This window comes from Vicia villosa, unplaced genomic scaffold, assembly GCF_029867415.1.
Source record: "Vicia villosa cultivar HV-30 ecotype Madison, WI unplaced genomic scaffold, Vvil1.0 ctg.003793F_1_1, whole genome shotgun sequence".
Taxonomy (NCBI): Eukaryota; Viridiplantae; Streptophyta; class Magnoliopsida; order Fabales; family Fabaceae; genus Vicia; species Vicia villosa.
The window spans coordinates 73,208-87,225 of record NW_026706301.1 but is presented as its reverse complement, the minus strand read 5'-3'; the positions used below and the strand labels follow the sequence as shown (position 1 = coordinate 87,225).

Genomic DNA, 14,018 nt, shown 5'->3' with positions numbered 1-14,018 from the left:
AAACTTTAGTAAGATAGCGCTTTTCTCAAATCGCTATTAATTTTATACACTAAGATAGCACTTTGGGAAAAACGCTATTACTTTTATTCACTAAGATAGCATTGTTTTGGGAAGCGTTAATATTAAAACATTCTATGTTAGCGTTTATACTGAAAGCGCTACTGTTCTTATATTTTATAATTAATAAAATAATAAAATAATTATTAAAATAAAATAAAAAACCAAAACACGTTTTTGGGGGATACTTTTTCAGTTTTGCGCATAATTTTGGCCATTCACCACCAAAGGCCCTTAATCTTCTTCATCGCCAAAACTCACTGATTTTTCTTCATCTTCGACATCATGTTCCCAGATATGGCTTTGGATTCTCCTAATTCCAAGCTTAAACCCTCCAAATAAGATTAAACTTTGAACCCTAAATTTAAAAAATAATCCTAAATTGAACGTTATTCCTGAAGCTAATTAACAAATCATATTGGATCTACGATTATACACACAGATGCACACGACATGGCATGGAAAAAACGTGAAGGGAATGGTTCAAAGTACCTGGTTCGACGGCGCCGGCGAGTCTCTTCGGTGAGTTTCCTTTTTCTCCTTCGTTTTTGTTAATCTGCTTCTCTTCCTCTTTTGCGAACTTTTCTGCTGTTAGTTATTGTGTTGTAGCTGTTGGAAATTTTCGGTACGCAGGGGCTGAGCTCTGAGTAATTTCAAGCTTTAGGGTGAAACATCAATTACTCGGTAGTGAGAGCTTTAAGTGAATAGGTTTTGGGAGACTTTTGTTGAGTGAGAAATTAGGGCTCGGTTGTTTTTTATGCAGATGAAATTCGATGTCCCTTTGTGTTCATAACCAAGTAATTATATACTGATGGAAAATATCCCTGTTCGTGTGAGACTTGAGAAAAGTAAGGGAGTGTCTTGACTCAGAAATATTAGGAGCTGAGGGTGAACTGAGTGAATTTAGGGAGTTAAGGTTGGACTGAGATAATTGAGGGTTAAAGAGTGTTTAGGTGGAGAGGTGGACTGAGAAAAGTCAGGGGTTGAGACTTGACTCTGTGACTTGAATTTGATGAGTCAGATTGAATCAATTGGAGAGAATTTAAGAGTTGAAGGAATACTGAGAAATCATGGAGTGATGTGGCTAAGGGTCCTTATTTTCCAAGCTTCTTGGGTTGTGAATTGTGAGACTTTGGAATCGTGAGCTGAATGGTAAAATGAGGGATTAAGGTGGATTAAAATTCCCTATCTTTCATGAGTTTTGAATGTAACCGTGGCACTGCTTGATTCAAATTTTACTGATATCTAGATTTGAATAATCTTTGTTGTTTTGACAGATTCAAATTCAACTTGGAGTACACAACATGAAGAACGCTGCTTGGAAGGCTTTGAGGAGTTTCATATTGTGACTACTTAATTTTCTTGAGTGTTAAAGTCACTGTCCTCAGAAGTATGTTTTATTTTTGCTATGGCTGTAGCAGATTTGCATAGTTTATCCATTTTATACTTATATATATGTCTCAACTTTTGCTTTTTGTTTTAACTATTTGAGTTGTTTCCTTATGTGTGATTTTTCAATATCACAAGAACATCAGAACAGTTGATGTTATATGTGGAAACTAAGGATATGCATGAATGGAGTTGAAGTTTAAAACATGAGAGATTGGAATGATTGTCATTCGTAGAAATAAGATATGAAACTAAGCCATTCTTCAATTTTGTAAATAGATTATTTATCAAACAAAATATTTTCCTCCCTGCTCAGATAAATCCATTTGTTTATGGTTTCAGATAAGGACACTCATAATGCTTAGGCTCCGGTTCAAATCATTGTCTGATGCTTTTAGCAAATTCAGATGTCTCTCTTATGTACAAATTTTGATGTCTCTCTTATGTACAAATTACTATTTTAAAGTGAAATATGAAGTTTTTAGAACCTACATGTGCCGTGAAATGCATTTCATGCGGCCGCGACGGAAGCTACATGCGCTGTGAGAGGCAGTCGCGACAGTGATGCGCGCGTTCTGTTCTCGTGAAATGCTTCTAAGCGGCCGCTTCCCTCCGCACCTCCGCGAACACGCTGATTATGGCCGCGATTAACTACGTAGTCTCAATTTTGTTAATTTTCTGATTTATCATGCTTGTATATAGCAATAAACTAATCTTAGTTAAGAAATTTATGTAACCTAGAAACTAATTAAAACTGATTTTGTAATTGTAGCTGTAAGCTTAATTAAGCAATGTCAACTCAAAAGGGAAGCATGGATAGTGGATCTGCAAGGAAAGTATGAAACTTGCTGAGGTATTTGTTTTCATCTTTGATGCTTTACTGCATTTTCAACATCATTTGAGATTTCATTTGTTTTTATTTTAACAATAAACATGTACATGAAACTATTGGAGATGAAGCAGTACAGGATGAAGGATTTGAGACTAACCTCATTGGATTTGAAGATATGGAACTCAATATTTCACTTGTTTCGAGAAGATTGAGAATTTTGCACAGAGGGTATCTATTTGCTAAATATAGTTAGTTACTCACTGTTTTAAGCTTGAAATCATACTTTAGATGAATTTCAACTTCTTGAAATGTTTAATTATGGATTGCTTCTAGGTATCTGAGCTCATAGAATGAGGAAACACAATGTTTAAGGATCTCTGTAATGAATTTGAAGAGAAACTGATTATGTGAGATATGAATTTACCATTCAACATTCAAATCTGGAACTATCTTCACTTTTAGTACTGTTAGTTTTTGACAATTTATGGTATGTTTCTTTTAATTTTTAATATGCAGAATTCACACGGAGCAAGTCGAAAAATGGCAGGAAGAAATCAAAGAATTGTGTGCACTTGATGCGTCAAATTAGGATGATGTTTTCGGTGAGTTTTTCCTTGACCTCATATTTTCTTTTTATGTATTATGAGGCAAATATGTATCTAAGCTCAGCTATAAGGGCATCTCCACAATCTTCAGTTCATTAATATGCACCGATCAATGTCTCGCGAGACTATTAGAGGCCTGTTGCCTTTGAAGATTAGTAGTATGAGACGTTACCTTCTAATAATGGTTCTTAGTAGTAAGACAACTTTGCTGAATTGCAAGCATGAAAACAAGTGGTTCTTTAGAGGCTCATTAAATGGAATCCTAACAAACAACGAACACAATCACAAAAACGGTGATAAACACAATTATCATCCACCAGTAATTTATTAATGTATTCAATCACAAGAAAATAATAAGTCATTTATGTACCATTAATTATCCTATACTAGCTTATAGTAAAAATAATGTATGCTTGTGAGAATTGTAACTCAAGCTTCCCTATTCAACTTTCACTTCTAAACCATTTTTGTTTATTTTCTCAATCATGAAAAAGACTTTATGTATTCCTTTGTGAAGAATGGTGCAGGTGGTGCATGCTGAATTCAGGTACATGCTCCTTTAAACTCAAATTTTGATTTTTTTTGGAAAGTTAGTAAAAGACCGTAATTTCATATGCATCAGGAATTTCTCGTCTATTCCATTGTTGTTCATGTTTTTGCCTTTCATTGCATTTATACTTAATTATGTGTCTTGAAATGGTTTTATTATTTATACTTAGCATTGTTAGCATAGATGATATATATATATATATATATATATATATATATATATATATATATATATATATATATATATATATATATATATATATATATATATATATATATATATATATATATATATATATATATATATATATATATATATATATATATATATATATATATATATATATATATATATATATATATATATATATATATATATATATATATATATATATATATATATATATATATATATATATATATGAAAGTGTTACTCTTTTATGTGATAAGTAAACTAAGACTATTTTTTTTACTTAAAAATTATAAATTTTATAAGAATCCATTACGACTTTAAAAATATAAATATACTAAATGAATTATGGCTCATTGGACAAGAACAATACACATGATTATTCTTCTATCTCTACTTAATTTTGAAATGCTTTTGTTCTTATTTTATGTTATCCATTTTTAGTTGAAAATATATATAGAGACCTCTTTTATATTAACCATTTAGAGTTGAACATTTATGTAGGGACTTCTTTTATATTAACCATTTTGAATTGAACATCTATGCAGGGACCTCTCTTATAACAATCTAAGTGGTTTCTTCCCAATAATTATCATAGTTTAAATCTTTGAGAGACCTTTACTAATTTTAACTTATGTTATATTATATTGGTATATGAGTTTGTAGGACTAATAGAACTCAATTTTGCTAGTAGCCATGGAGTGAACATGTCATTGTTGTAAAGTACTTTTTTAGACCTTGTTGTGATATTTATGAACAAGTGGATTTGATTTAAAATATTTGGTACTGATAGATCATATGTATTCAATGAGTAACTAAAGTGTTATTTGGTATTGAATTGAATGCAACTTTTTGATATTTGTACACCAATATTTGTGTACAGAAAAAATTATAAAATGTACTACAATAGCATTTTGTAAAGAGTGCTATTAATGAAACGTCCTATAATAGCACTTTTAAGATAAAGGGCTATCAAACATATGCCATATATTAGGGCTTTCTTTGAAAGTGCTATTAAACATGTGACATATATTAGCGCTTTGTTTGAAAGTGCTATCAAATATGTGTCTATAATAGCGCTTAGTTTGAAAGTGCTATCAAAAGTATTCAAAAAACGTGTAAAATATCCACTTCAGTAGCGCTTAAGAAAAAACGCTATTAAAAATTAGTATTTTAATAGCGCTTTTAAAGTGCTATTAAACAAAAAATATTTACAATAGCGGCGCGGTTAATAGCACTTTTAAGTGCTATCAAAAACAGAAAAAAACGCTATTAAAGATCTTTCAAATTGAATTATTTGGTAACTTACAGGATTGACTAGATTGATCCTATGAAATGTGTTTAAGTTTTGGTTATTACACTTGTAATTGAATCCATGTTCTATTTATTTAACAAAGGTGTTGAAAGTTCCTTAAATGTTTATAACTATAGAGAATGTAGATTGAAATGGTTTCGATTAAATGACTGAAATAAAGGATTCAATTGTAAAAACTAAATAAAAGTATAAAAACATATAAATGATCCTAAAACTAGAGATTTCGCCTAGAAAGTAAAGGACTTCGAAAAAGTATGAAAAGAACTTTGCATTGATAAAGTAAATAACGCTGAAAAGATAAAAATGGTGTTTCTTATACGTACATTCTCTGCAAATTCGTTTCTTTACGATGGTACTTTGAGTATATTGAGTGATTTTGTACAAAGTGAACACCCCCGAATCCTAACACAAAGACTCCTATTTATACTAATTTGATCCTAACGGTCTTTCTCTAACCAAATGCCATGTTTTCCTTCTGCACGCGCTCCGCTTCTCTGAGACTTCCACGTGTCCCTCTGGCTAAAATAAATTACTTTGAATTTCAAAACCTTCCCGCTTGAAATTCTGAAGCGTGACCAACGTGGTTGTCGAAGCGTAACTTCCAAATATCCTGAAATATTCTAAGTCTTTTGTTTCTTCAACTTCGAAGACATTTCAACTTGGACTCCACTTCGACATGGTAAAATCTTCTCTATATAAAGAAGCTCGAAATTGCCTTACAAAGCCACTCTTCATGGTTATACTTCGAAGCATAATACTTAGAACATCACATATTCACCTATCAAAATAATCAGCTAACAAATTGTATTCGCCTATCGAAATCTTCAACTAACACTTAGATAGTTGAATCAAGTCGAAAAGACCTTGGTCTTTCCAGGTTTATCCTTTTTTAGCTGCTTCTACCTTATTTAGCCAATCAATATAGTTCGAATGATCAATATATGGGGCGAAACAAAAATGTGTCATGACATATATGTGAAGTCTAAAGGTTTGTTTAAACCCGCAAAAGGTTTGGTATAATGTTCATAACAAGGGAAAATCTGATTAACCTTTTCTATATTCATGTTAAGACGAGGGAAAGGGCCTAAAAAAGCATGGGTAGTATCAGAAACAAACAGTTGCTTTGGAGATTAGTGTTTTTTTTCCCTTAAGCGGAGGTGCAGAAACAAACAGCTAATTTACAGCAAGAATGGACGTTCTAATAGATGCATCAAGAGGTATCTGTGGTTTTGAAGTTTATTTGGGCGCCATTTGAGTTGAAACGACTAAAGATTATAAAAAATATTTAAAGCTTTTGCAAAGAAAAAGCTTGAAGTTCTCTAAACTTTTTTGGTGAAGATAGAAGAGAAAGTGAGAGAAAAGAGATAAAATGGAGAAGAAAGCTATTTATAACTTTAGGGAAAAATTTTCGTTTTTTCTTTTTTTTTTCAAGAAAATCAAAAAATATTTTGTCAAGTGTCCCACGATAGGCGAGAAAAAAAGAAGTTGAGACTCCGTGTGGCCCACGATCTCCTAGGAAATCAGAACCATGATGATTTTCTCTAACTTCACACGTCTCAAAAAGATGTTTTAATAGGTAGTCATGATGGTAGTGACGTCAGAGCACAACTTAAAATAGTGATGGATCTTCAAAAATGCCACCTATCTCTCGAAATGAATCGAAAGTGGCATTTTCAGAGGATAATTTGTTAGCCAAATTTTTTTACTTTGGTAACTCGACAAGAGGAAGTGGTAAAAAATTATGCACAAGCATAAAATTAAACAAGGTTTTATACTTTTTGCCCAAAGGCAAGTTTAAAGCGAAGTGTTCAATGTTCGACTTGATGAGATTTTTTATTAGAAACTTAGCAAAAATTCCAAAGGTTTGAAGATGGCTAGTTCGACGGATCGAAGGATAATCGACTGAGTCAATTTCAAAATCAAACGTAGTAACTGTTTTTTATCTTATCCAAAAGTGCCAGAGACACGTGGAGATCGATCGAAGGTAGGTGAAACATGCAAGAATGACGTGTTCATTGGAAGTTAGTCGAACGTTGAAGACGATTATTTATACAAATGCTGTAAATAGGAATTCTAGTATTAGAATTCGAGGTGGCAAAATTATTGTAAATTTCAATACACATACACAATATATCCCAAGATTTACTAGTTTACTTCTTTAAGTAATAAATATAAAAATAAGTGATGCACTCTTCGGATAAAGAAAAATTTCCATCAATAAATAAGATCTTAAAAGGCTCTTTGATTATCTACAAAAATTCTCATTTACAATGGTGGTTAACACTATTAGTCTCTTTTCCTTGTTTTATTCTATTCCCACAATAACAGTAATTATTCAATCAACAAAACATTATTGAGAAGAAAATGTGGCAAGTCAATTGTTCTAACATTTCCAAATTTTATTGCTAGCTAGCTACAAGTAGTAAGATGAAAATTGATTCCAGACAAGAACAACGGTTTTGGATAGACCAACGTTTGTTCGAGATTTGTTCTTTTATCAATTCGAGTACATCTCTTTCTACACAACTCAAATTTCATCTATTCAGAGATTAACAACATTCATACATATCGGACATTAGGCTTTTTTTTTTTTTCCTTTAATAATTTGATTGTCCAATTTCATTGTTTAAAGTTAAATAAAATGTTCTTATAATATAATGTTTCTGCATAACTTAACCTAATGAAATAATGATGGAATCTTTGATAATATTTAATAGTTTAGAAATTATAATTTTTAATTTATTTTATAATTTAAATTGAAATTTGAATAAAACTCTTTTTTATTTAATTTATGGAATGATGATTTATATTTAAAATTTATCACAAAATAAATTTCTAAAAGATGCTGATATTGTTAGAATAAACTCCTTGTCTTGTGTTTAAATCATAGACTTCACAAATATATGTGTGACTTTTTATGATTATTACCAATTCATTGAGACATGTCAATAAAATTTATATTTAATGTTCACTTTTATCTTAAAATTGATTTGTTCCATTAAGGTAACTCAGATGATAACTATACAAGAACATTAGATGCTGAAATGCATATTTAAACTCGTAACATCTCATTTGTTCGCTTTTAAAATAATGAATTGCAATCACAAAACTACTTGATAAGAAAAATTGAATCAAAACGCACTAAAATAATCATAAGTTTGATTTAAAAAAGTAAAATGAAGGGAATAAAATAAATATGATAAAAACGAGTTGTCAAATTCTCATATTTGGTGTGTTGCATGAAACCTCAACAAGTTAAAAGGGAATGAATATTTTTCCCTCTAGAGAATCAAGAATCAGTTGGTGAAATAATGCAAGTTGGAATTTAAGCCTTTGACATTTTTCAACTTATAAATACATTGACAAACATGAATCCCAAGAGCATAGAAAATCAAATATGAAATGTGATAGTTAGAATTAATGCTCAATAGTCTTGCATGAAGAGGCAGAGAGAGTATATTTGAGCCAGGATGACTTGCCGGCATCTACTGCAAAAATCTTATAAGAGTGTTGCTGGTGAGGAATCTAGGCTCATATTTGCTCTCTTTCCACTCATATGAGACTCATTCAAGAGCTTCAAATAAATAGGAGAGAAAGAAGAACCTCAACTACACTTGAATGTCTCATTTCTTGGTTTCCTATCCCATTTTTACTCTCTTTTCAATCATGATTCGTCAGAAAGTTTCAAATTAGATATTGAATATATGTTAAAAATTGTCATGTTTGCTTGAGGAATGCATGTAAGTGGGATAGGCATTAATATCAATTTGATATTGAAGGGTTTCGAAGAGGTGTCGGGTCTAAAAATCAATTTTCATAAAAGCAAGTTGATAGGCATTAATATCAATCCGCATATATTGGAAGTTGCTACTAACTTTCTTTCTTGTAGATCGGAAGATAAAGAATTCAAATTTCTAGGTATCATGGTCGGAATAAATCCTAGAAGGATTTCCGCTTGGAAACCCTTGTTGGATAATGTAAGGAGGAAGTTGAATACTTGGAAAGGTCGGTGGTTGAGTTTCGGAGGAAGAATTACTCTTCTAAAATCGGTGTTGAGTAGTATGGCGATTTTCACTCTTTCTTTTTATAAAGCTCCTAAGAAGGTTATAGCGGAGTTACATAAATTGCAAAGTAATTTTCTTTGGGGAGGCTCGGAGGGGAGAAGGAAAACGCATTGGGTTAGTTGGAAGGATTTGTGTCTTCCGGTGGAGAAGGGAGGTCTCGGGTTTAGAAACTTAGAAGAATTCAACAAGGCCCTTCTTTTGAAGTGGAATTGGAGAACTTTTGGGGAGTCTAGTTCTATTTGGTACCGTATTTTGAAGGCAAGATATGTGGATGCGAAGTTAGGAGCCACTTTTTGTTCCGCGATTAATTACTCGGAGCGGTCTTCTTCGGTGTGGTGGAGGGATATTACATCCTTGGAGGACAAAACATCATCGGAGATTTTTACTAACAATTGTTTTTTTCATGTAGGTAATGGTAGTTCTATTTCTTTTTGGAATGCTCAATGGTTGAAAGAAGGTATTCTAAAAGATCTTTATCCGGAGTTGTTTAACATTTCTCTCTTGAAAGAGGTCTCTATTGGTGCTATGGGGGGATGGAAGGATGGGTGTTGGAATTGGAGTGACATTGGTATTCTGCTTTTCGCGTAGCTAGGAAGGGATCATGCTGCGGCCAACAGAGGCTCTTTTACTGCTCCTTCCTTGTTGTTTAATAATGCAGGCGTGGCTGCTTCCTCAAACAGTATTGTGATGGAGCCCTCTCTTTTGTTTTTGAATGGTGCAGACGTTACTGCTACTGTTTCTAGCTTAGCGGTGGATTTGGTTGGAGCTGGCAGCACTGATATGCCTTCGGTTACTCTTCTAGTAACGCAGGCTGCTAGTTTGAAAAGGTTGCTTTCAACAGCAAAGCTTGTTGCGGACCGGCAGGACTCGGCTAAATGGTTTCATGAGAAAAATGGTATTTTTTCGGTATCCTCCTGCTGCAAAGTGCTAAACAGAAGGCACTATCCATTAGGGCCGGCAAATCGTTTTGATTCTGTTTTTAAAGAGGTGTGGAAGGCGGAGGTTCCGCTTAAAGTTAAAGCGTTCGGATGGCGTTGCTTTCTAAACAAGATTCCAACCAAAGATTTACTTGTGAAAAGAGGTATTATTTTAGCTCCGGATGTTAGGTGTGTTTTTTGTGAGGAAATAAATGAAACTTTGATCCATTCTTTTTCGAAATGCCGTTATGTCGAAATTGTTTGGAAGGAAATGTCCGATTGGATAGGAATGTCTTACAATTGTTTTGAAGATCTGAAGGAAGGCTTTTGGAGATGGAGCAATTATTGTAGATCGAAAAAGGTTAAAAAAGGGAAGGAGGGAATCATTTGGCCCGCTATTATTTGGAGCATTTGGTTACGGAGGAATGATATTGTTTTCAACAATTCCTCTTGGAATTCAAGAGATGTCGTTTGGAGTTGTAAAGCCCTTTTGTGGAGGTGGTCGTATATTGGGAAAATTACGCGTGCCAATTGTAATTTCTTCGAGTTTAGCAATAACCCGTTGTTATACTTTAGTTAGATTGCAATAGGAGTGTAATTTTCTTTGGGTGGTGTTTCCTTGTACTTGTTGGTCCTTTAGCCTATATTAATATATCTTGCTTTCAAAAAAAAAAAAGTGGGATAAGAACACGTACAACTCAAGGATTTGGGTCTTGAATAGTACATTTAGGCGTGTATATATTGTTTGCAAACTTTGATTGAGGTGAGAAACTATAAACAAACATTTTGATGACTACAAGTAATTTGGTAAGTGGTGGTGGTTTTTGTTAGAGTAAGTTGCAGACCCGGCGCTGCACAAGTGCATGCTGCATGTGCTAAGTCTCAAATTTTAGAAAGTAAGAGAGAGAAGCTGTGCTAGGGTTTGAGTTTTTTTGGTCGTTTGCTTTCTTCTGAGTTCTCTATGGAGTCTGTTGCTGAAGGTGAATGGAAAACAGTGGGTAATAGGGGTGGCAAGAATGCCAAGGTATTTCCAAAGGAGCGTTGGGATATCTGGAGGAACAAAGACGGTGTAGGTGCGGGTGTTAGGACTACGTTCTTTGTGGCTGACATTGGAGGAAGGTGGACAGCCAAGGATCTGTTCTTTGAATTCAAAGATTTAGGTTTGGTGGAGGAAGTCGTTATTCCGCCAAGGAGAGACTGGAGGGGTCATAAATATGCTTTTGTGAGGTTTATAGATGTGGTTGATTCGAGAGGGTTGGAGGTCAAGCTGGATAACATATGGTTAGAAGGGAGGAAGCTGAAGGTTAATATTTCCAAGTTTAAGAGGAAGCCTGGGGTTGGTCTCGATTCTTCTGTACGTGGAGGTGGGAAGATGAGGAAGGTAAGTTGTTAGGTTCAGAGGTTGGTATCAAGGGTGCATCTAAAGCAGCTAAGAGCTTCGCAGAAGCTGTTAGAGGGGTTTCTTCGAATGCTCATGTCGGAGAGAATGAGGCATGTAAAGCATTCTTTTTTAAGTCGGAAGCAGGTGATAGTAGGAGGTTTGAGAAAGCTATGGTAGGTATTGCAAAAGCACCTGGGCTTGCTTTTGGTGTCGGTCAGAGTCTTATGAAAGAAGGCATTCTGTCGGTGCGCGCTACTCCGCTTGGCCCGAACCTTTGTCTCTTGGAGGAGCTGAAAGGAGGGCATATGGATTTGTTGTTGAGCGAGGGTACCGAATGGAAAGAGAAGTGGTTCAAAGAAATTAGGGCATGGAAGTCATCAGATGTTGAATGCTTTAGAGCAGCTAGGATTTCTGTATATGGTATTCCTTGCCATGTCAGAAATGCAAAGTTCATTGAGGCCCTCTTATCAGATATAGGGACGGTGGCTAATTTGGACTGCTTGGAGGTTAATCCGGTCAGGTTAGATGTCCTCTCTCTAATGGTGTTCTCTAGTTCGGTGGAGACTATCAGAAGCAAGGTAGACGTTTGTCTGGATGGGGTTTGGCATAAGTTGATGATTATTGAGGAAGCTTCGGTTTCTCTGGAGAATGATGATATAGAAGTTGGTTCTTTTGGCTTTGGTCGCGAGTTGGAATCTCTTTCGGTGTCGTCGGAGAAAAGCCACAGGCCGGAGGAATTTGAGAAGTGTAAGGATCCCATCGTGGGCACAAATTCCAAAGAGTCGGCGGAGGGGGAAGAGGTTCAGGCGGAAAAGGGGGATGTTGGTGGTAAAGGTACTCTTGGTATTAAATGCACTTGCATGGGAGAAGATATTTCTGCTCTGAAAAGCTTTTGCTCAGACAGTATCTCCTCAAATTCTTATTGTAAAGAAGTAAGGTCAACTGTACCTATCCTTAGACCTAAAGAAGTAGCTGACGTGGTGAAAAGGAAGGGTCCAGGTGGTATTTTTATTAATTCTTGCCCAAGTAATGAAAACATTGGAAAATCTTTTTTGCCCAATTTTGTTGGGCCCACATCTGTAAGTGGGCCGGAGGAAGAAGAAAATTTCAATCCAAGACACGCGGCCCAACAGGAGTTTTTTTCAGATTTCATTGAAGCAAAGGATAGTGTTTTCCCCTTCAAAGAGGAGTCCTTTGATGAACACTGTAGCAGGATAAAAAATTCGAAGACGGTGAGGAAAAAAATGAGGGAGGTGATGCAGCTCGGTGAGAAGGTGGAGACATTCGTTGTTCCGGTGGGGGACAGATCGTGTCTTTACCATGAACCACCGCCGACAGAACCAGGTGCGATTAATCCTTTCCCTAAGAGTAATTTTTTGTCTGCTGGGGTTCAATTGACATGTGATTCCATCGATTCTGCGGACATAAGAAATTGTAATGCTAGAACTTTAAAAGGGGGCCTGGGTGTTTCTGCAGAAGGTTTATGGAGGTCTGCTAATAAATTAGGAATCTCGGTGGTGGGGAGGGAGTGCGACCCAGTGGCTAGGTTGGAGGTGCTAGAACAAAAAAAAGTCAAAGGGAGAATGGTGATGAAGGAGGCAGGAAACAGGTTGCTATGATCATTGTTTCGTATAATATAAGAGGAGGCGGGAGTAGGTTGAAGAGGAAGCGTATCGGTTATATGATACAGAAAGAAGGGGTAGACGTTTGTTTTATTCAGGAGTCTAAGCTTAAGATGGTGGAGGTTGGAGTGGTGAAGGAATTTTGGGGGAATGATTTTGTGGAGTGGTCTTCGATGGATGTTGTAGGTGCATCGGGGGGTATGTTGATTTTATGGAGGAAGGATTTGTTCACCCCTGTTTTCAGCTTCAGGGGCCTCGGTTTTATTGGATTGTGCGTTTCTATGAATGGAAGCAAAATTTTTTTCGTCAATGTTTATGCTCCGTGTGATCTAGCTGCAAGGAGAAGGTCTTGGGATCAGCTGTTAGATTTTAAAAAGGAGCATCCTGGAGGTAATTGGTGCGTGGGTGGAGATTTCAACTCCATAGCTCACGAGGAAGAAAGAAGAGGTGTCTCTAACAGGTCCTTTGTTAACGAAGTGAATTATTTCAAGTGTTTCATCGAGGAGTTGGATCTGGTGGATCCACCGGTTGTGGGGGGAAAGTTCACTTGGCAAAACAGTAGCGGGAAGGCAATGAGCAGAATAGATAGGTTTTTGATTTCCGAGAGCTTGTTGGTCGAGTGGAATGTGGGAGCCCAAGAGATAGGAGGTCGTGATTTGTCGGATCACGCTCCTATTTGGATCAAAGATAACAAAAAAAGCTGGGGACCAAAACCGTTCAAATTCAACAATAATTGGTTGAAGCATAAAGAGTTTATCCCGTTTGTAGAGAAGGAGTGGCAGTTGATCAATGTTAGAGGAAGAGGAGACTTTTGTTTGGCGGAGAAATTGAAAGTGCTTAAAGAAAGGCTCATTTGGTGGAATAAAGTGGTGTATGGTTGGATAGACCTTAAAATAGACGCGGCTTGCAAGGAGATTCATTTTATTGATAACGAGTTTGTTAATTGTGCAGGTAAAGCAACGGATGAAATAGTTAAAAACCGAGCTAAAGAGGTGGAGATCTTTTGGGATAGTCTTGCAAAAAAGGAAGGTTTGCTTAGATTAAAATCTAGACAAACTTGGTTGAAGGAGGGAGATAGCAACTCACGTTTCTTTCAT

General features: G+C 35.4%; 1 long non-coding RNA gene across 2 annotated transcripts; it reads left to right on the top strand.

Moving 5' to 3' along the window:
• Positions 1–265: 265 nt before the first annotated feature.
• Positions 266–4,478, top strand: LOC131641511 (uncharacterized). 2 transcript variants are annotated; one of them, XR_009295563.1, is made up of 7 exons: positions 266–579; positions 1,335–1,447; positions 2,219–2,299; positions 2,410–2,506; positions 2,612–2,685; positions 2,795–2,880; positions 4,171–4,478. It is a non-coding gene; the product is annotated as an uncharacterized LOC131641511 (long non-coding RNA). The 2 variants fall into 2 exon arrangements; XR_009295562.1 differs by having other exon boundaries at positions 266–1,447.
• Positions 4,479–14,018: the final 9,540 nt, after the last annotated feature.